Source organism: Lathyrus oleraceus, chromosome 7 (assembly GCF_024323335.1).
Source record: "Lathyrus oleraceus cultivar Zhongwan6 chromosome 7, CAAS_Psat_ZW6_1.0, whole genome shotgun sequence".
Taxonomy (NCBI): Eukaryota; Viridiplantae; Streptophyta; class Magnoliopsida; order Fabales; family Fabaceae; genus Lathyrus; species Lathyrus oleraceus.
Window position 1 is genome coordinate 64,226,506 of NC_066585.1, and position 23,267 is coordinate 64,249,772.

Sequence of the window (23,267 nt, forward strand, 5' to 3'; positions counted from 1 at the left end):
ACTCCAAGTGATATTTGAGTTGAGTAAGTAATTCAATTTAGCCTAGTACAATGTATTATTGTACTTAGTATTCAAACAACAGTTTTAATCTCTTACTCAACTTATATCAACGTTTAGTAAAAATTGCTTAAACTAAAATCACTTAAATTTTAAGCTGAAAAACAAATTATGCAGAAAATTAAAGAAGACGCAGATTTGATGAGGCAGTTCCCCCGCCGTCCTCGCTTCGGGGTACGTCTGCCCTCAATTCTAAAAATAGAATTGAGATGATTAATTAGATATCACCTGTGAGATTTAATCGTTTTTACAAGGATTGCAAAGTATGTAAACAACAGAACTTCCAATGTGTTGAATGATACTTCTTATCCTTGCTCCTTGATTCAAGATGAATCAAGACCTTTGATCGTTGATGCTGGACCTCCGTTTCCTGCCACTCGTTGAGGAACCTTCCGTTCTTCAACCCCTTGGCCCGGCTGATCACGAACACGAACGAATCAAACCCGAATCCTTCACTACACAAACACCGAATCCGCTACTAGACTGATGAAGACGTTCTCTTATCAGTCACCTTCGCTCAGCTGAATGTTAATGAAGCAATTCGTCCAAAAACCCCCAAACACAAACCGATATTGGAGGATAAAATCGTAATGATTTTATTCAAGAAAGAACCTGCCAAGACTTCAACTCGAACCCGATTCTCCAATCGCAGCTACGAACCTTATCACCTTCAATCTATCACGAATCACATCAAACGTTATTGTGTGCAGTTGATGTATTGTGAACTGTTGAGGATGAATATGATGAATCTTTGACACCTTTTTCACTCTTTCTTGTTTCCTTGAACACTTGTATACAAATTGACAAAATGTTAGTTAATAGAAGTGTTTTGACTTCTATATATAGTAACTGACAAAACCAAACAAACAGAACAGTATTTCAAACAGTTGAAATAACTCAGAAAACTGAGTTTGCGCGCGAGCGATCGACCATAGGTCGGCGTGCGCTGACCCGTGGGGAATGCGCTGACCCTTATGGTCGACTCAAAGGTTTCATGCGCTGACCCGTGGATAGCATTACTATGCCATGCGCCGACGTGTGGTCGACTCAAGGGGTTTATGCGCTGACCCGTGAGCTATGCGCCGACCCTTATGGTCGACGCAAGGCATTATGCGCTGACCATCTTCAGTTGGGCTGAGCTTTGCGCTGACCCGTGAGCTTTGAGCTGACCCCTATGGTCGACTCAAAGCCTTCAAATCTGCATAAAAACTGTGTTTTGTGATTTTCATGCATTTCGTCATGATCACACTTTGTCCATATGTTTTTAATGATTATAATAGATTTAGACAAACGTAGAAAAGGATATGATGGGTAATGTGTTGCATTTGTTTGTGGACGTGCATGATGGTCCTTTGTTATCATCGAAACTTGCGATCGTATGTTGTCTGACTCTTTGTCTTTACCCTAAGGATATTGTAGTGACACGTCCCGCAAATGCGGTCATAGGCTTCGTTCCTATACAAATCAATCCACATCACCCCACCATACCTAGGCCTTCTTTTCGTCTTCTTCAAGTCCTTTTCATTCAGGTGCAATCACATTAAGCTCGTTATCCATACATACTCGTAGTAAGGTGACCGGTTAGTGATTATGATCTTAAGCATGAGGCTCTGGTACATAAGTTGGTGTAACCCATTTATTTAACTCAATTTGTAGTTATGGGAGATTGGATCGTAATCCACCCTACCAAGTTCAGCACCAGATACCTCTGAACCAACCAACAATAGGCATATCACTATATATATATTTTTATTTTTCTTCTGCATGTTTCGCAAATGTCTTTATTTTGCTTGGTTAAATGACCGTGTGAGAGTCACCTAGCCCGAATTTTCATACAACTAGAGAACAAAGCAGGAATTTTTGTGATCATTCACTTATTTTCATCGGTCCCCTACGTAGAGCATGCTTAAGCCGGAGCTGACTACAAGGATAAACTACTTAAGGACTTATTTGGAACAAAAATTAGGGACACAACATATGGGGTATCAGGATCGACTTTTATAATCATGAAGCCTACGGTGTTAAGATAATATCGATTTTTAGAAAAAGTTTTCCCAAGTCTTTTACATCCCGTCATAAACCTGTCTTATAGCCTGAATATTGAAGATACACTGTTGTCTTTGCTCACAATTTTTTTTGGTAAGGTTAAAAAAATGGGAGAAATACGGATACACTACACAAATGACTCGTCAAACACATGTTATTTTATTGAAAAGAAAAGGCAAACAACTAAAACGCACAAAACATACGAAAAATAAAGGAAAGCGATAAAAAGCGATAAAAATCTCCTCCCACACTTAAACCAAACATTGTCCTCAATGTTTCGATATGAGATAGGGTAGGAGTAACCACTACGCCAAAAACTGGAATAGACAGCGCCCCTTAGAGGGCGCTTTATTACAAAAGCGCACTCTAAAGTGAAGAGAAAAAATAAGGAGCATACTATTGGAATAGACAGCGCACTTTAGAGGGCGCTTTTGTAACAAAGCGCACTCTAAAGTGAAGCGAAAAAATAATGAGGAAATGGAGGGACACCAATAGAGGACGCTTTATTGAAAGCGCCCTCTAAGGGTAACCTTAGAGGGCGCTTTTGTAAAAGCGCTCTCTAAGTCCATGTACATTTCCAGTTTATAAGGCGCTTTTGGAAAGCCTTAGAGAGCGCTTTCAGAAGCGCCCTCTTAGGCCCCCTTTAGAGGGCGCTTTTGTAAAAAAGCGCCCTCTAAAGTGAAGTAAAAAAAAATAATGAGGAAATGGAGGGACAACAATAGAGAGCGCTTTAGTGAAAGCGCCCTCTAAGGTTACCCTTAGAGGGCGCTTTTAAAAAAGCGCTCTCTAAGCCCATGTACATTTCCAGTTTAGAAGGCGCTTTTGGAAAGCCTTAGAGAGCGCTTTCAGAAGCGCCCTCTTAGGCCCCCTTTAGAGGGCGCTTTTTTTACAAAAGCGCCCTCTAAGGTCCCCTTTAGTAAACATTAAAATTATAACATATACTGCATGTCTCTTTATTTTCCCTTTCTACAAGCTATTTCGTTTACGTAACTGGGTTTTCTCTCTACTGCGTCCACCGTCTACTGCGATTACTCTCGTCCTCCGTTCGTTCTCCCTCCCTCACCGTCGTCGTCGCCGTTGCCTTTTTCTGCTGCTGCGTTCACGTTCACGTCCACCGTCACTGTTCACTTTCTTCTCCATCGTTACCGTTACCTTGAAGGTATTTCTCTTCTCCATCTTTACCGTTCACATTCTTCATGTGTTTGATTAGGGCATTTTCTAAACTTAGTTTTACATTTTGTGCATTATGTTGATTAATGTTGTTTAGGGAAAACTGAGTTTTTTATTTCTGATTGAAAACTGATATCATTTGAAGTGTGTTTGAGCTTGTGCTTGGAAGTTTGATGATTATGGATGCAAGTTTGTTCATGTTCCAAACACCATAAGTTTGCATTGGTCTTTTGCATGCAGTAGGTGTGTGTGAGTTTGCATTGGTCTTTTGCATGCAGTAGGTCTTTTGCATGAGAAATGGAAGGTATATGAATGTGTTGACGTATTGAATCATTGTCTTACTTGGGTCTTATTGAATCATTTCTATATTACAGATAAAATGGCTAACCAAGACGATACCCATGCCGCGAATGAATCACGTAATAATGTTGAAAAAGAAATCAAACGAGGATTGACTGTTATGAAGTCAATCATTCGTGCAAGAGACAAGGGTGTAAAATTTGAAGTGCATTGGAGTGCTGAAGACCAACTAATTGAGCCTAACGGTTCAATGTTGGCAAGTTACATTGGTTTCCTTGTTCGACAACATATTCCGATTACATGTGATAATTGGAGAAGTCCGGACTTGAAGGTTGGCAAGGAAAAAATATGGTCGGAGATACAGGTACTTACCATATATTGTTATATGTTTTTTTTGTTGACTATTTGTTAACCATATATTGTTATAATATGACTTTATAATAACACACTCCATTTGTATGTTTTTTAGAGATCCTTTCACATCGATGAAAGCCGGCAAAAATATTGTATTCAATTGGCCGGAAAAAGACTCCGAGGATTTCGATCCTTTTTGTGCAACAAATTTCTCAAGGATGAGGAAGGAAAATTTGTTGAAGGAGAACGGCCAATGAAGTATGCCGAGATTATTTCAGCCGATGAATGGGATAACTTTGTCGCCAAACGAAGAAACGAAAAATTCCATGTAATGTCTATTAATTATGGTATTATACAATTGTTAAGTTACTTGGTTCTAATATGCCTTAAACTTTTTTATCCAGGAAGTAAGCGACATAAATAGGAAAAGGGCATCAAAACCCGCGTATCCGTACAAAAAAGGGCGTACGGGTTATGCACGGTTACAACAAAGAATTGTGAGTATATTCAAATGCTATGAGCTTATACATTGTCACAATATGTTATAATTGATGATCTTATAATCTAATTCAATGTGTAGCTAGCCGAGGAGAAAAGTGACGCAACATCTCTTCCGGAGCACGTATTATGGAAGGCTGCTCGGGTTGGGAAGGATGGGGCTGTCGTTGAAGCGGTCCAAAATGTTTATGACGAATGTGTAAGTATATGTAACATTATTTCTTTAATAATATCGAAAATTTTGTTAGACATATAATTCATTTTTAATCTCCTCTAATAATATTTCAGGAGACTTTATCCCAAACCGTACCTTCAACCGAGGTCCAGGATTGCAGGAGCGTACTTAGTCGAGTACTAAATGTTCCTGAGTATTCCGGTCGTGTGAGGGGTAAGGGTTTTGGTGTGACTCCGTCGTCATTTTATAAAAAAACAAAAACAAAAAATCCTACCAACAAAGAGGTGATGGAGACCTTGGCGGAGTTAAGGGCACAAGTACTCCAACTGCAAAACGAGAATGCAAGGTATAGAGAGGAAAGGTGCGCTTCCGAGGCAAAAGATACTAGTGACCGAGCTAGTATCAATCATCAACCGAAATTTCCCGAGGTAATTATATATGTTATTATGAAATTAAAATAGCACTTTTTTACTTGACACATATACAAGTTAACAATAACATTTATTATTGGTTTAGGGCATTTCACCTTGTCAGCTGTATCTATCGTCACCAACTTATCGCATGGTTAGCAAGGGAAAAGTGCACAATACTTCGGGTGAATTACTTCACCATAATCCCCTCCCGGTGGGATTTATGAAAGTTTCGGTTGACCTCGTATTAGATACGGACGCCCGTCTACCATTACCTGACGTTGTTTCAGAGACAACGTTGATGCGAGATGCAGTCGAATCCTTTGTTGGTTGGCCGTCAGATCTAATTTTCCCTGATGCCGAGGTATATATGTTCTAAATGATTATGAATATTTAGTATTCACATTTCAATTCAGCTACAATTATGATATTTAATCAATTATATGGTAATGTTAGACTCCTACAAGACCCACACATAAAGTTGGTAAAGGGATTTCAAGACGCATCGAGTCGGTTGCATCTCAAAAAGAGGTACAAATATATATACCCATTGAATTATATACGCAACGATTCTGTTGCATCACAAAAAGTCATGATTTATTTTATATGAATTTTTAGGTTCCCGGTCGAGAGTTGAAAAGCGCTGCTAAGGATATTCCAACGACGTCCGGGACAAAATCTCAAATTATGATGCGTCTTGAGAAAATGGTGGAGGAGTCCGATATTATGCAAGGGTCCGTTCGTAGTATAGATTTTGATGAAGGTGTTTTCGGAGCTGCTCAGTTCGAAATAATTGCAAAGGAGGACTTCCAACAACTTTTTGAACACACCGAATTGGGCATCGCTGTCATTCATACATACATATGGTACTCCGATCAATCTATAATTTACTTAGTTGAACAATTTATTTACACATTTCAATGAGTAGTCTAATGCTTATTATGTTTCTATTTAAGGTATATGTATGTAACATTGATGCGGGGAACTGAATTGTGTAACCGTTTCAATTTTATTGCTGCTTCCCGTATCAATGCAACGTTAATAACGAATAATCCAACATCCGTAAAGAATGATCTAGTCGATAGATTCATGGCGGCCGGCGATAATACTACACCCAGTTTGTATTTTTTACCGTTTAATTCTGGCAACGGGTTAGATTTTCTTTCTAATAATTTCATTCTAATCTATGTATATCTTTTACGTAGAAAATTTTCATTCATCTAAATTTTTGTTTTATTTTATAGTGGTCACTGGGTGTTGGTTGCTATGGATCTTTCGAGACTAATAGTGTATTATCTCGATTCTTTATCGGGTGATTGGAGTAAATATCCGAATATGAAGAAGACGGTTGACGCGTAAGTGAAATTCTCCTAAATATTCGTGTGTATTTGTATATTTAATTATGTCTGTCAGATTGATCTTAATATACGTTTTTATTTTGTTAGGGCAATAATAAAATTTAGATTGAAAAAGAAATACCGCAATAGGAAGGACATTACCTGGATCAGAGTTCAGGTATATATTAAGTATCTTATTTTTGCTTATAATAGTGTTTGTTTTTTTGCTTATAATAGTGTTTGTAAGAAATTAACTATATATATATTGTTTGTTTTTCTGTGTAGTGTCCTCAGCAAAATAATTCGGTCGATTGCGGATTTTTTGTATTGAGATTTATGAGAGACATCATTGCGTTGAATCGTATAGACATCCCAAAAATGGTATGGAATAATAACTTAGGGTTTATTTTAATATTATCGAATATTTCATCTAATTTGTTACTAAATCATGAATATGTTTTATTCTCTTAATTGTAGTACTTTGAGGAATACAAAACTTACTCAAGAGCAAATTTGGATGAAATCAAGGATGAATTGTGTCAATTCATTGTTGATCAAAGAATCATATAGCTAGGTTGTATATTGTTGTACATATATGTATGGAATGTTGTTGTTGTATGCTGTTGTTGTATATATGTTGTATATTGTTGTTGTAATTTTACTAAATCATGAATATGTTGTTGTATATTGTTGATCAAAGAATCATATATTAATGTTGTATATATAGAGGATTAATGTTGTATATAAATGGATTCATGTTGTATATATCAATGGATTAATGGTGTATAACATTGGATTAAAGGATGAAATCAATATGAATTTTACACTTTTGCAGCATGCGAACAGGTTACCAATTAAATATCCACTGTTTTTCAAACAATTTTTTTTTAAAATAACTAACACTTTAGAGGGCGCTTTGTCCAGAAAGCGCCCTCTAAACACTTTACATTGACAACTTTAGAGGGCGCTTTTTCCTGAAAGCGCCCTCTAAACACTTTACATCGACAACTTTAGAGGGCGCTTTTTCCTGAAAGCGCCATCTAAACACTTTACATTGACAACTTTAGTGGACGCTTTTTCCTGAAACCGCCCTCCAAACACTTTACATTGACAACTTTAGAGGGCGCTTTTTCCAGAAAGCGCCCTCTAAGGTGTCCCTTTATGGACCACTCCAGAGGGCGCTTTTTTCTGAAAGCGCACTATAATGTGGCCACTTTAGACAACGCTTTCTCCAGGAAAACAAAGCGCTGTCTTTACCTATGCCAGCGCCAGATTAGAGGGCGCTTTAAAGCGCTGTTATAGGCCAAAAAAGCGCCCTCTTTTCCCTTATTTGGCGTAGTGAACCTAGAAGAGAGGGAGAGAGAACTATGGGTGATCACCGGTACCGTCACCGTCACCACCCTGGTCAGATTGCCTAGGTCGACGACGCCTGCTACGAGTACTAAGTCCTTCCTGCAGCTGCCTAGAGCGACCCAAGAGAGACCCTTGGTTGACCTCGATAAGTGTGAAGTGACACTCAGTAGCCTGTCGCTGGCGATGCTGCTCATTAGTGATCGCAAGTAAGGACTCAGTGATATTCCGATGTGCTTGCTCACTATGCTGCTGGGAGGCTACCATAAAACTCATATTATCTGTCAATTATTGGTTTATGGTATTCAGAAGGGTGTCACGCCTTTCCTCTCGAGCCAAGTTCTCGCGCCACATCTCCTCAGTGATGTAAAAACAGGGAACGGTACCTGCAAAATGGTCAGAAGAAGAAGGTGCAGTGTGTGCAGGTGATGCAGTAGGAATATCATGGGCTGGTGACTGGTCGCGCCGGTCATACGCATCATCGGTCCCTTGCTCATCGTCCATAGGAACATTAGGTGGCAAAGGACCGGTAAAAGGTTGAGCATCGAGATCATACGTCCAGTTCCTTGCATGTCGCACATCTGTACGCTGAGAGCAAGGTAAAACAACACCGGGTATAGCTACACCATGGATCATGAGGCTATAACCACCTTCTCGCCGCACCTTGCATAATTTCATATCCTTCAAAAATTTTAAGTTAATGGTGCGGTGAGGGAGTGGTTGTAAGGTGGCTAACTCAACATTGAGATTTAACGCTCTAGCAATAGAAGTAATTAAACCACCAAAAGAAATGGTTCCTCCCTTTTTAAGAATGGCGGACATATGTGCAAGCATAAAAGGAACAGGATTGATCCTTCGATTAGTGAGGCAACCCTGTAAAAATAGCAACTCGCGAGCATTTACTTTATTAGAATTCTCCCGACCGAAAATAGTACATGCCAAAAGATATCGAAAAATACGGATGGCCGGGTTATGAATATTGGAAGCTAAAATTGCTTCAAAGGAAGTGACAACCACATTTGATAATCTATTCCAAAAAGTAAATGCTTCGAGTGCCCATTCAGCATCTAAGGGTGTCTCACAGATGTCACCCTCTCCGTAAGGCATTCCTAACAAACCTGCTAAGGCATCGGTAGTGTACTCGTAATCCACATTAAACATTCTAAAACAAACGGTACCAACCGTGCTAGTAGTGCTAGGATAAATAGTGTAAATTAGGGAACTCAAAAATTCCCTAGTCAGCCTATCATAGGTGGGTGCTTTATTAGCAAAAATATCATGTAATCCTAAAGTATCAAGCATATGAAAAACACTATGGTATATCCCTAAATTATACAAACAATCTTCATCTACATACCTGGTAGCGAGAATTTCCCGTGATTGCAATTTTTGTAAAATTTTGTTTTGTCGCTCTCCGGGTTTTCCTCCGTGAAGGATGATGTTGTTGAACTCCATTCTGGCCATTGATGGTGAGTGAAGAGAAAAATGGATGTTTATGGAAAGGAAGTGAAAGTGGAGTTTTAGTGGGTTTTTGATGGAGAAATGGATGAGTGAAGTTTGGAAATGGTAATGGCTTGGAGTTAAAATGAGGAAGTTGGGATCTTTCGTGGATTTTGGTGGAGTTGGGAGGAGGAGAAAATGGGTTTTGAGAGGTTGAAGAAGGTGAAAATGGTGAAATTGGGGATTCTGTCCCGTTAAATGTTCAGACCTCATGGCGCCCGCCATGGCTTCCGAATTGGTTGGGCCGGATTTGTTCATTGCTTCTTGGGCCACAACTTTTTGTCTTCATTTTTTTTTGCAAGAAGGGGGTGCACATAGGTTTCTATGGAATGCTGTTTTTTGATTAAGCTTGACAAAATAAAATAAAATGGACATAAAAACATAATATATATATATATATATATATATATATATATATATATATATATATATATATATATATATATATATATATATATATATATATATGTGTGAAGAGTTAGTAATAAGTCACGGGTCGAGAGATCCTAGGAAAGAAAAAGCAAGCATAAAGTCAAAAGGAACAATAAAAACAAGCATAAATAATAAACAATGGGAAATAGGTAAATCAAACGGCATCTCTTGATCGGTGATAGCATCAATGCTCAGGGAATAATGGAGTCTCCTCGACTTCGTATCCTTGGAGCTCTGCGATCTGGTGTCGAAGGTCGGCGATCTCATTGTTCAGTATATCGGCTTCAGTGGCATGTGTGGCATCTGACACTTCGACCTGCAAAGCAACGTCAGCGAGCTCCTGGCGGAGCTGCGCTATCTTCATACGGAGCTTAACCAACTCATAATGTATGCTTGGACTATGAAGATTTGGATTATTGGTGAGGACTTTGATTCTGGTAGGTGTGATTCTCTGCTCATCTACTGTCTCGCCTTGGCCTTCTATGGCATAGGCCCAATTGGCCTGATCATAAACACAAGTTACCTGAGGTTCCGGTAAAGTAAAGTAGTGAATAGTCTCACCCTCGATCAAGAGCCTGTATTGATCCGGTTGGAAGGAAGATCTCCTCATGAGGCCACGGTCCAGACAAAAGTTAATATCCATCAAAGTATAGCTGCAGTAAGACGTCAGGTGAAATAGTCTTCTATCAAGTCCTAGGGCGGAGGCTATATGAGTCACCGTGCTTCCAACGTGTATAGGGCTCACAAAGGAGCGAGCATTAAGATAGAGACTCTCGATCAGAAAAACTCCGCAATCTACTGGGCGTGACTGAGTGGTACAGTACATGAAGAAAATCTCTTCAGCACTTACATATGTATTAGTGTCACTCTTCCCCAGGAAGGTGTGGGCAATAATCATCTAAAAGTATCTGAAAGCAGGATTATGGATCTTGTTAGAGATTTGGGTGGAAGGGTCAGGGCTACCTCCACATGTAATGTCACTCCAAAACTTCTCAACGTCTCTACTCAGGAAATAGCTCATGGGGAGATCAGATGAGGCATCATAAGCAGTCTGAAAATCCAAGTAAGTCACCGAAACGCTTGTTGTTGAAGGTGTATTCTGTCCCAAACTACGTGAAATTAATGTAGCCACCATCACTAGCGTGACCAACATAGGGCTCGTAGTTCAGCGAGCTCAAGAACTCCAAAGTGAGGTTCCTGTAAGTCACATGCATCGCATCAGTATACTCATCCCATTGCAACTGATTGCACAAATGCCTGACACTAGGCTCAACGCCTAATGTCTCCATGCAGCTTGAATCAGGATATCTAGTGGGCAGCATTAGACGCTGGGAAAGCATGGCGTAGCGGTGCTCCTGAACTGGGTCACGAAAGATCACTGGCATAGTGTCGAAATTTTCCATCCTGAAAAGTTAGGTTAAAAACAGAGGACACCTAAAATCGCAAATATTGTAAATGTTAGTCTAAACACACACACACACACACACACACACACACACACACACACACACACACACACACACAAGTGCACGAATCGCATCAGAGTAATATAAAAGAATATCGATCCCACATAGACTAAATCGTCAATCTATCGATTACTATTGTTACGATGTTTATCTAAGGCGATACAAAAGAGATATTGATGTCGCAAAGTAACAGTAAATAAAGGAAATAATAAATACAGTGCAGATAAAGACAGGTTTGAATGTATTTCACGTCAGTTAATCGATGTTTCGATTGTCTAAATAGAACTACTTATGGGGCAATATTTTCTACTCTTGAAAAGAATCCATTTAACAGGAACTGTCGCTTTCGCGTATTCAGAACCGAGTTTACCCTTAAATTAAGGCCTTTTATTGTCACTTATAAAAGGTGCGCAGAACGCTAAAGTAGTAAACTTATTTTTAAGAAATAAGACTCGTAAACTTAGTTGAAAAGTGATTTTGATTTGGAAAGTTTACCCATGGAGTTTCCTGATTTTAAATTTATCAACGCGTTCGAAAACAGTTTCAAAAATCGTTTTTCCTTAAAGTGATAAAAAGTCCTAGTTAACTAAGCCAGGGTGCTTTCACACTCCTTGAGTAGTTAAAACTAACCAAGTTTGTTTCTGAAAACTCGAATTAAAAATCAAAACAGCCTTAAAAGCATTTGTACATATTCATTATGTGAAACGTCTCTTTAACCGCGATCCTTACATTCTAACCTTTGAAAGATTTAGCCAGACATGGTAATACAAACAAACACAACGATATTGATCATGATGAAAAGTTGTTTTAGAATGTAAGGCGTAAAGAACAAGTAAAGCGTGTAAAATAATTAAAACGAGCAATAAAGATAATGGCGAGAAATTTAAATAAAGTAAAGACAATGACATGAATTAAATAAAGTATAGCATGACAAGAAATTAAATAAAGTAAAGCATAGCAAGAAATTAAATAAAGTAAAGCATGACAAGTAAAATAAATAAAAGCGATTAAATTAGAACCTTCTCCAAATGGAGGCTTTAAATCTGGTACAACGAAAATAAACCTTTGACTTTGAAGATAAAGACGACAGCAAAATCAAAGTGCTCCAACTCAATTACACTACGGTGCGATAATCCCTCGATGTGCCGGATTCCCGTTTTTACAGATGATAATATAGTCTTAGTGTTGTAAACTAAGTTGGATCATTTGAAAATGAACTAGAACGACCTATTTATAGAGGAATTCAACAGCTTGCAAAGATCATGATGCCCTTCAACTTCTCCTTAGTGGGAACGTGAAATGCAAAGGTGGCGCCCGCCACCCCTTCATGGCGCCCGTAATGTGTGTGAATGGGAAAGTTCATGGGATCGTGGCGGTTACCTCCTGGTTGAGGGCTGATGTGTCATGACTTCTCCTATAGCGGCCGCCATGCATAACGCCATGTGTACAATATTTGCCGAAAAACCCTAATTTTTGGTCTTTTTGCTTCGTTTCTTCTAAAAAGGTCCCGAAAGAGATAAATATCTGAAAACAACATAAAAGAGAGCATAACATAAGAAAAATGATAATAAAGACCTAATAAACATGTGAAATCCGAGTCAAAAACGCGGTGTGATTCAGTGTGATCAAAATACAAAAAAATTATTATATGATAAAAATTCAAGATTAATTGTTCAATTTTTTTATTAGGAGATAATTTTTATTATTAGTCCTATACTTCTAGAAAGTCAGGATCGACTCTGCTCATAGAGAAAATGAATTGTTTCCTTTATTACCTTTGGAAGAAGAATGTACTTCTAGAAAGTCAGGATCGACTATGCTCATAGAGCAAATCAATTGTTTCCTTTATTACCTTTGGAAGTAGAATGGAAGAAGGAAGGTTGCAAGAAGAAAGTTGGAACATGGTGAGAGGAAGGTTGTTGGAAGAATATGCAATGAAATGATATATACAACATATACCCCCATTTTCTACTATTTTTTTAAAATTTGAATTATCCCTCGGCTCCATGGCCAACCAATGGGTAATATCTTTTGCATCAATGTTTTTAAATTAATATATGAAATTCCTTTTTTATTTTATTTTTATATTATTTTTAATTATTAAATAATATATTCCCTCGGTTTTAATTTCTTAAAAACTGAAGTGATCGTTCTTTTACATGAATTCCCAGGATATGACGTTTTACTATTATTTTTTTTAATTTTAATTGATCTATTCTCTCAGTTTTGCCTAAAAACCGACGAGGTTGTTCTTTTAGATGAATACTTCACAGAACTAGACTTTAACTTTTTATTTACCCATCGCGTTTCATCGTCATTCTCTTAACAAAAATCCTAGGCGGATTTCATCAAAACTCATATTTCATCATCTTTTTTCAACATAAACTCCTCCAACATCAACTCTTCCAACATTAACTCTTCCAACATCAACTCATTGAAGTTTCATCGTCACGTTTGAGGTACGTAACTCACCAAGATGATGTTAGTTTTAGAAATGTTGTTAGAAATGTTGTTAGAAATGTTGTTACGTACTAACTGAAATGATGTTAGTTTTAGAAATGTCCATAGAAATGGTAATACCTAAGAGAATATTATGCTTTCTATCAATATTTTTCCTTTTCTTTGGAGGATGTCTTGTTTTGAGTTGCTTGTGTTTTATAATAAAGGAGACAAAAGAGGTACACTAAAGATAGCTTCCATAACATCAGGATTTTAAAACCCTTTCCAACATGAAGGAGTCATAGGACAAACTGTTCATGCACCTGAAATTGAAACCACTTCTTCTTTCTTCACTTGTTTATTATTATTACTACTACTATCTCAATTTCAATGTAATTTTTCTTAATCTCTTTCTCTATTTATTGTACTATCCATATATGTTATTGTTACTGAAATGATTCATCACAACTTGTTGTTTTAATCTCTAATCATGTTCGTGCAATGTGTTTGTAACTTATTTTAGAAAGACATTGTAACTTGTGTTATAAATATGTTAGAAATAGTAACATTTTGTCTTCTTATTACCTTATTAACTGTGTTTCTACTACATATTTCTAGTTAGTATGTTTCTATGGCCTGAATCATTTGGGACGAAATATTGTGTGATGTGACTTTGAAGTTCATGTTGGTGTCTCTATTTTATGTTTCTATTTCTTAATTTACACAAACATGAGAGATTCGAAAAGCACCTCTCATATAACCTCTGCTATAACCTCTGTTAATACAAAAAGTAAAATAAAAACTAGAGGTACCACGATATTGAACAAGGTGAAAAAAGTCCATGAAAGCGATGTTCTCTTCCCGATTAATTTTGATGTAAGAACTGATAAGGCTTATGGTGAACATGCTGGTGATTTTAGAGGCTACTTAGCATTACAAGGTAGGAGTAAAGTGAGTATTTTGATAAATAATTGGCACGACATTGACGGTAGCATATGGACCGATATTACGGTATTTATTATAAATTTTATGATTTGTTTTACAAGTATAGGTGCCCATTTATTTTGTTGGTTTAATACTAATATCAACTCTATTATGTAAATATAGAGAGTGTTTATTATTCTAGATGAGAAAATGGTGAAAAAGAAATGGCTTGGTTTGCTGGTGAACATTGGAAAGGCTTTAAGATACAACTCATATATGATTATATTAAATATCCTAGTGGAGAATCAGAGCCTCCATATGTGAAGTATTCATTAATTGATAAGAAAGTTTGGGAAGAATTTGAAAAGTCTCACACGACTTCTGAATTCTTGGCTAAGAGACAAAAAGGAAAAGAGAATAGAGCTAGAAATATCTTTCCACATAGATTATCACATGAAGGATCTGATAAACATGAATAAAAAATTATTAATGAAAAAAGAAAACAAAGGAAACTAGAGATGAGAGATCCTTCTAGAAGTCTTAATTGCAATCCATATCCACTATCAAGCCATGAGAAATGGAAGAGGGCACGTCAGAGACCATATGACTCGTTCACATCAGAGGCTACTTGCGAAGTGACTGAAAAGATTGTAAGTAGATAGTTTTTTCAACATTACTTATTTTAGTTAATTAAATTTGGTAAAGATTAAATTTTATATGTGTCGTAGGATGTACTGGTTGAACAATCCAAAGTTGATATCTTCATTCCACGAGATCGTCATGACATCTTGGTAGAAGAAATTGGAACCAAGGAGAACGATGTACGTGTTTGTGTTCTTGGAAGAGGTGTCGACTTGAAGATACATTTTGGACCATCACAACCAATTAACAAAGTAAAGCTCAAGAGAGAAATTCAAGAGATAGTTATTGAAAAATTTGGGGTGTTATTAGAATAGGAGTGAAAGAAATGGACTCAGAAGGAACGTGAAAGACTGGATCTAGAGAAGCGGAAGAAGATATTTGAGGAGGAATGAAAGAGGATGATGCATGAGGTGCAAGAGAGGGTTCAAGAAGAGTGAGAGAAGTTGGTTGAGAAGAGCGGGAGAAGTTGTCCACAGAAGTGCGAGAGAGGTGTACCTCCGATGTGATTGAGGTGTAAGTATAAGTTAAAAAATTTGTGTTGTATGTTGTTGTTATTGCTTGTGTATTTTAATTTTCATATTGTATTTCAATTGTTTTTATGATGCAGCAACTGAAAATAATGAGCGTATTCAGCCATCCAATTTCAGATCAGTTGGACTTACCTGAGAAAGTAGTTGAGACAAATTTTATGGATTGTGCAAGCCAGAAAGATAGTTGATATGTCCCGCAACACAATATTAAGACCACACCGGCTCAATTAAACAACACTCAAAGTCTACCAAAGATGATATAGGAGATTCCAGACATCTGGTATTTTACGTTAAAACATGAACAAAAACAACCTTTTATACTTCATAAGAGTTGTCTTGTGGAGTTTTTGAAGGCAAATGATTGGTAGGCCATATCCATACTACAATTGTGGTGCTCTTAAGTATAATTTTTATGGTGATTTCAATTTATATTCTTTGTTGAATCTTTTATCTAAATAACCCAGTTTTTTAAATTAATACCCAAACTAACCCACTTTCCCACGTATTTCTCAAACTAACTCACTTTCAAACAAAACAAAATTCTCAACACAAAGGAGGCGCCAATTCAATTTGTGACAGTGTACAACATATAAGAGGAGGCGTCAATCCAATTAGCGACATCGTACAAACATATAGGAGAGAGAGCACACACTCTCTCCTACGTGTTTGTACATTGTTGCCAATTGGATTGATACCTTCCCTTATGTGTTGTACATTGTCACAAATTGAATTGGTGCCTCCTTTGTGTTGGGATTTTTTTGTTTGAAAGTGAGTTAGTTCGAGAAATACATAGGAAAGTGAGTTAGTTTGGGTATTAATTTGAAAACATGAGTTATTTTGGTAAAAAAAAATTATTCTCATACTTTAACATAAATATTTGTATTTTGTATTAACTTTTAATTAGGTCCATGCATGAGATGTATGTTGAAAGGAAATTAAGAAAGTATTGTTTCTTAGATTCATTAAACATTCAATTTCAAGGGAATGTAGCAAACACTATCAAGATGTACATATAAAATAAGTTGGCTAGTGAGAATAAATATTGTTACATGAGACCGTTTTACCATGCATTAGTATATATTAATTTTTGTTTTCATTTATAAATAAATTTTATACATATTATTAATTATTCTGAATGTTTATGTAAGAACCATTGACAACTAGTTATTTTATGTCAGAAGCAAAATGTTGTAGTTATGTTATGCTCGTTACAATATAAACTTAATAAAGATATGCATAACGTTTTGAGCAGGTAAGTGGTATTATTTATAATACTCAAATTTTACCTTTAATTTTGAATAGTTTTTATTCATGTTTAATTTTTATTGACATGTAAAGCTATAGAGGGATACAATTTTGTGAAACATAATCTACTTGGTAGAAAGTCAAGGTTCATTTTCCCAAAAGTAAGTATTACTTGTGCCTTTTGACATTCTTTTATTTTTTTTAATGTATTACTTGTGTTTTTGTATGTATGAATTAGTAACTATATAAAAATTATTTATAGACGCAAAAACAACCTAACAACTTTTCACGTGGATATTATATTATGAGACATATGTTAGATATTATCTCCGTAGACATTGTAAATTCATGAACTAAGGTATTAACTTTATCAATATACATGTAGTTTATTTATATTTGTTAAGTTAATGTTGTTCTTATTGTTAGTTTATCATACTTTAAGTTTTGCTCCAATTATAGGCGTTTAGCAACGAAGTACCATTCTCACAAGATGATATAAATGACATGCGATCACGTTGGATTGGAGGCTTCCTATCTTATTATGAATCTCAACAACACTATTTTTTCTTGGTTGTTGTAAGCATGGTATAGAGATTGTCATGGTTCAAATATGTATATATTCTCTTGATAGATGTTTTGTGTATCTCAAATGTCATTATAGATATTGTAGGAATTATACATTTAGTTTTGTAAATAATGTAAATTTGGTATTTTGTGTTTATGTTCTATATAAAATAAAATGATCAGATTATGTCATAAAAATTTCATTTGTGAACAATATAAATTTGGTATTTTGTAAAAAAATTAGACAGACCAGTTAAAATGATATTTAGAATAAATTATCAATGACAAAAAAATAGGTTATACCTCTCTATTATAATATCAAAACTGACGTAAATAACAACCTTTTTTTCCCTGGTGATTAACGAAAACTGAGAGGTATGTGGCGCACGCAACATAGTTTTGAAATAAAAAAATATTATTTTTGGGGATCGAACTATTGACCATTTCAATTATCCCCTCGATTATTCAAAAACCGAAGGATAAAATGATAAGTTTTCATGTAGCCCTTTGAAATCGAAGGGACTAAAATCCTGATTTTTAAATGGGAGGACCAAAACTAAAAAAAGAAATAGAAAATAGAGGGATCAAAGTTACAATTAAGTTTAATTTTATTATATATTAATAAAAGTCAATTGCACTAATTAATATTATGAGAAAGGGAAGACCTCAATTGACTAATGAGCATCATGTGAATACTCGTATCGAAAGCACCAACGAGTATCTTGATGAACACTCAAGAAAAACTCAAGTGATTTTTATTATTATTTTTTAAAATTATTTTATATAAATAAATTATTTGACTTTTAATAAACTCTATTTTATTTAATTTTGTGTATGTATGGAGATAAATGATGAATAACTCACACTTTATCTATTGATGCATCTTGAACTACCTTTACGAGAGAGACCAATTTTAGTTTATTCAAGTGTGTCACTTCAGATTTGAAGTGAACTAAATGGAAAGAATAATAATGGAAAACATTATGGTGCTGGCAGTTTGGGTCCTAACTTAGGAAAGGGGATAAAACTCTCTACATGATATTTTTTAGATGGAGATTGCTCATCACTTCCACCAATCATAACCCCTAAAATGATAGAAATTATGCAAAATTTAGCATAGAGCAAGGGATCAAGGATGTAGAAATAAATGAAATGAAGAGAAAACAAAAAGAGATGGAGAAAATAATGTGAATTGAACAATATCGTTCAAGGAGAATTGATCGATTTTTGTTATCACGAATGAATCAAATTTCTAGAGTGGTTGGTGAATAAGAAGGTTTTGGAGGATATAAAGGAATGAGTGAATTTAGAGGAGTTAGCGGGCATGAAGCGATTATTGGGCATAGAGTTGAAGAGGCTAACAAGTCAGATAATTTAGACGATTGATTCTTGAATAATTGTTACTTTTTATATTGAAATGGTTAATGTTTGAATATTTTAATTTTGTAATATTTATTTGAACTTTATTTAGTTTTAATGTGAGATTTTTAGCATTAAATATATAGATTCTTTTTAAATTTTATTTTCACAAATTTTACAAAATATAAGCCATAATTTTTTAATATAATTATATTATTATAAATATTAAAATAAATATATAAATTCAAAAAAAAATTAATTTTAATTATTAAAGAAATATGATAGGGGTAAAATCCCTCATATAATTAGTCATTTCAAACTATTGAACTTTTATCAGAGTTATAGAGCTTTCATTGTGAAGAGTTTTTGTACGTTGCAAAGGCCTTTACCCCTAATAACTTTGGCCCTTTCTTGTTGTAAATCAATCGACTCAAAAACCATTCCTTCTAAACAAACAACCAACATTTCCATAAGCTCAATAAATTAAGATTGCTTCTAAGTAATTAGAAACATCCTCTCAAAAGGAACACTATATATGTAGACACATTGTTGTTGTTTTGGTTCTGTGATAATGACTTCTTTGTCGTTTTCTTTTTGGTTGTTGCGGTTTCTCAGGTGTAGTGTTGGTGCTCTCTGCATGTTGGTTTACAATTTTTGAGGTCTTATATCTATAGATAAATAGAGTATATACTATTCTCTCTCTTTCTCTGTCTATACTCATATTACACCACTCTCTCTTCTTGTGTTTAAATATATCATTCCCTCCACTCTTGTGTAAAATATATTACATTTCTCTCCCTTAAGAGATAATGATATTACACTACCCTTACCTCTTGTGTTAAAATATACACTCCCTCCTTTCTTATGCAAAATATATTCACTTTCCTCCCTTGAAAGATGTTCCTATTACACTATTTTCCCCTCTAATATTTTATCTAATGACCATAGTTTCACCCTTTAAAGGGGAATAAGTAAGATATCACATTTTCAAACTCACTCACATGGAATCAAACACTACTTAAAGGTGAATAAATTATACAATTACATTCAATCTTTGACAAAGCATTTTAGAAAAAGTGGCACTCTCTTCCCATAAAAGACGAATAAGTTATATTCACCTTTCTTCTTAGCGGCTCGTATTTCCATTATCTCCAAAATTCTCCCAAATTGTTGAAGATTTTAGGGGTATTGGTTTTAAATAGTTTCGACGAATATGGACCCTAACTAAAATCCTAAACTAACAGGTACTTCTTCGTCTCATCGTTGGCGCCCTTGACTAGTATCCCTACTACATTGAGCCTATTGATGTAGGATCATATCCAATTGTATTTCCTTTGTCTGATGGATTATGGGTTTTCCACTAACTTTATTTTCCTTCTCGATATAGTGTACAATGAAGGAAAATTGAGATCCAAAATGCAACAGAAATTTAAAAAATTCTCCTTTAGTGATCCTTACGAATGAGCATGATTAGTGATAAAAATCGTTACCTCTTATGGCTATTGAAACCTTTGATGCAGATCTAAGGAGTGATCACGAGCGTTGAATGTTGACAACGCCTCTACTCAGTCCACACGAACAGATTCCTTCAGTCTCAATGCTAGCTGCTACGAATGAAGGCTTTGAATGAGAGAGAGAGAGAGAGAAACAAAATTTCATCTAATCAAATGCTTATGTACAAGGGTTTTATTTATAAAACGATTTGTGTGGGCAGCAAGCTAAAAAGTCCACTTAAGTGTATGTGACCCATATCTTATGGTATATCGAGAATCACTTAAGAGCGTGGTACCGTACCACATTTCATATTCTACTTAAGTTCACCGTGCCTTACGATGTTCTATAATTCATTTAAGTGCGTCGTACCTTATGGTGTTCCTTATTTACTCTATCTCTCATTAATCCTTCCTTTTGTATGTGACCCTGTAGGTTTTCGCGACATTGACAATTATATTAAATCACGTATTTAAAATAATAAACAGTGAGCGGTATCTAAGAACACATCACTGCTACCCAAGACATGAAAATTCCATGTGATCTGAAAAATCCTTTTTGTGATAATACTTGTGTGTGTAATTACCCTTTTTGCCCTTATGTCTATATTGAACATAATGCATAGACTGTGTCATCCTTGTCCAATTCAATATTGGGCCCTTAGACATTTATCTTGTTACGCAGGATGGGAAAATTTCATCTAGGTCACTCATGTCCCTCATCATGCTTCATGGAGTACCATCAACTGTCTTTATGGTCATCCAGTTACGGACAATGTTTGATTAGCAATAAAGCACTCGACTCTACATCTAGGGTCCATAGTGGTTTTAGTTTGAAGGGTGGTATACACCACCATCACCATGAGAATACTTATGACACTTTACATAACATTCTATGTAGTATTCTCATAGCGGTTCAATCAAGTATAAATATTACTCCTAATATCCATACTTATGTTTAAGACTTGATAAATTTGTATCCATAATCCATGAGATGTTATCATCAGTCTATATACATAATAGTCTTAATGCTTTAATGTTATTCCACTTCACAACAAAGCTCGACTACAAATACTTTAAGAATAGTGTCCTTATGTTTAATGGGATCTCATGATTAAGTCACACTTGATACATTAAACAGACTAACTATTCTAGGGACTTTATTAAACAAACATAATAAAGAAAAAGCCTTTTATTATTAATAAATAATTCATTACAAGTACAAAAAAATTGGCCTCTAGGGCTCACACCAACAATCTCCCACTAGCACTAGAGCCAATTAGGCATACCCCTAATACCCATAGATCTAGTATAGCCGTCATGCTTCTGCTGCGCAAGAGGCTTTGTCAGTGGATCAACAATATTGTCAAGTGTAGGTCTTCTACATATTTTCACATCTCCTTTATCTATTATCTCTCAAATGAGGTTATAACGCCTAAGTATGTGTTTGGATCGTTGGTGAGATCTAGGCTCCTTAGCTTGTGCGATAGCACCATTGTTATCACAATAGAGATCAATGGGATCCACAATGCTAGGAACTATGCCAAGTTCACTAATGGATTTTTTGATCCAAACAACTTCTTTTGGTACACTTGAGGCAACAATATACTCGACCTCGATTGTAGAATCATCAACTGTATCTTGCTTTGAACTTTTCCAGCTCACAGCGCCACCGTTTAAGCAGAACACATAACCAGATTGCGATCTAAAGTCATCCTTATCTATCTGGAAGCTAGCATCGGTGTATCCAATTATAACAAGCTCTTCCTGACCTCCATATATCAAGAATGAGTCATTAGTCCTTCTCAAATACTAAAGGATATTCTTTACAGCTACCCAATTGTCGCATTACGCGAAAAACCGGCGGGAAAACAAGAACAACAGAGCCGCCACCGTGCGTTATTTATCCCAAAAGAGGGAAAGGAAACGCTCAGAGTAAACCTGGAAAAAGCATGGTCTCGCGACCAAAGAGAATGGGATCGGGAGTCGGTTATGCGAAGGGAAGGTATTAGCACCCCTACGCATCCGTCGTACTCGACGGGATCCACGCACAATAGGAAGGAAAATGGTTGCTAAAACACTGCTCACATAAACATCTACGCAGGCTGAAAGAGACACAAGGAAACAGACTGAAACTGACTCGGCAGGATATCGCATCCTGGGCCTACTTAGTCTATCAAGCATAGACATCAGAGTCTAAGTAGTTCGGACTGGGGAAACGACACATGCTCGCTAGGATATCGCATCCTATGCATACGTATCTCCTTTGGACGAAGGAGAATCAGAGCATTCGTAGCTCGGCTAACACGCACACAAACAACCACAGGCAAAGGCAAACGTGGAGCCCGACAACCAAATGATGGAATTATGTCGGCATCCGAACCAAAACACACTCAAAAGGGCAAACATGGAGCCCGACAACCAATTGATGGGATTATGTCGGCATCCGAACCCAAAACACACTCGAAAGGGCAGACATGGAGCCCGACAACCAATTGATGGAATTATGTCGGCATCCGAACCCAAAACACACAACAGCATGTAACAAGACACAGGAAGAAGAAGGGTCTCGATTGCAACTAGGGCAAGAGAAAGGGGAGGTCTCAATCGCAACGAGGGCGAGAGAAAAGAATTAGTGTTAGTGGTTAGTCAAACTCGACAAGACATCGCATCTCGTGCCTACGTATCTCATCTGGATATGAGAATCAGAGTTGCCGTAGTTCGGCTAAACTATTCCTGTTGGTTTGTGTTTTTTAAGTGGACGACGTCACTACGCAATCTACCTGATGCTCGACCTTTGGAGACTTACTCACCTATAGTAGAAGGAGTTGACGTATCCTTGAGAGGGGGTAATGTTTGTTTGTGTTTTAGGAAAGCTCAAGCAAGAAAGGAAGTCCTATACGAAGGAACCGTGCTACCTTAATTGTCATGCAAACGAGACTACGCGGAGTCTAGCAAACCTAGGGGATACAATCACAC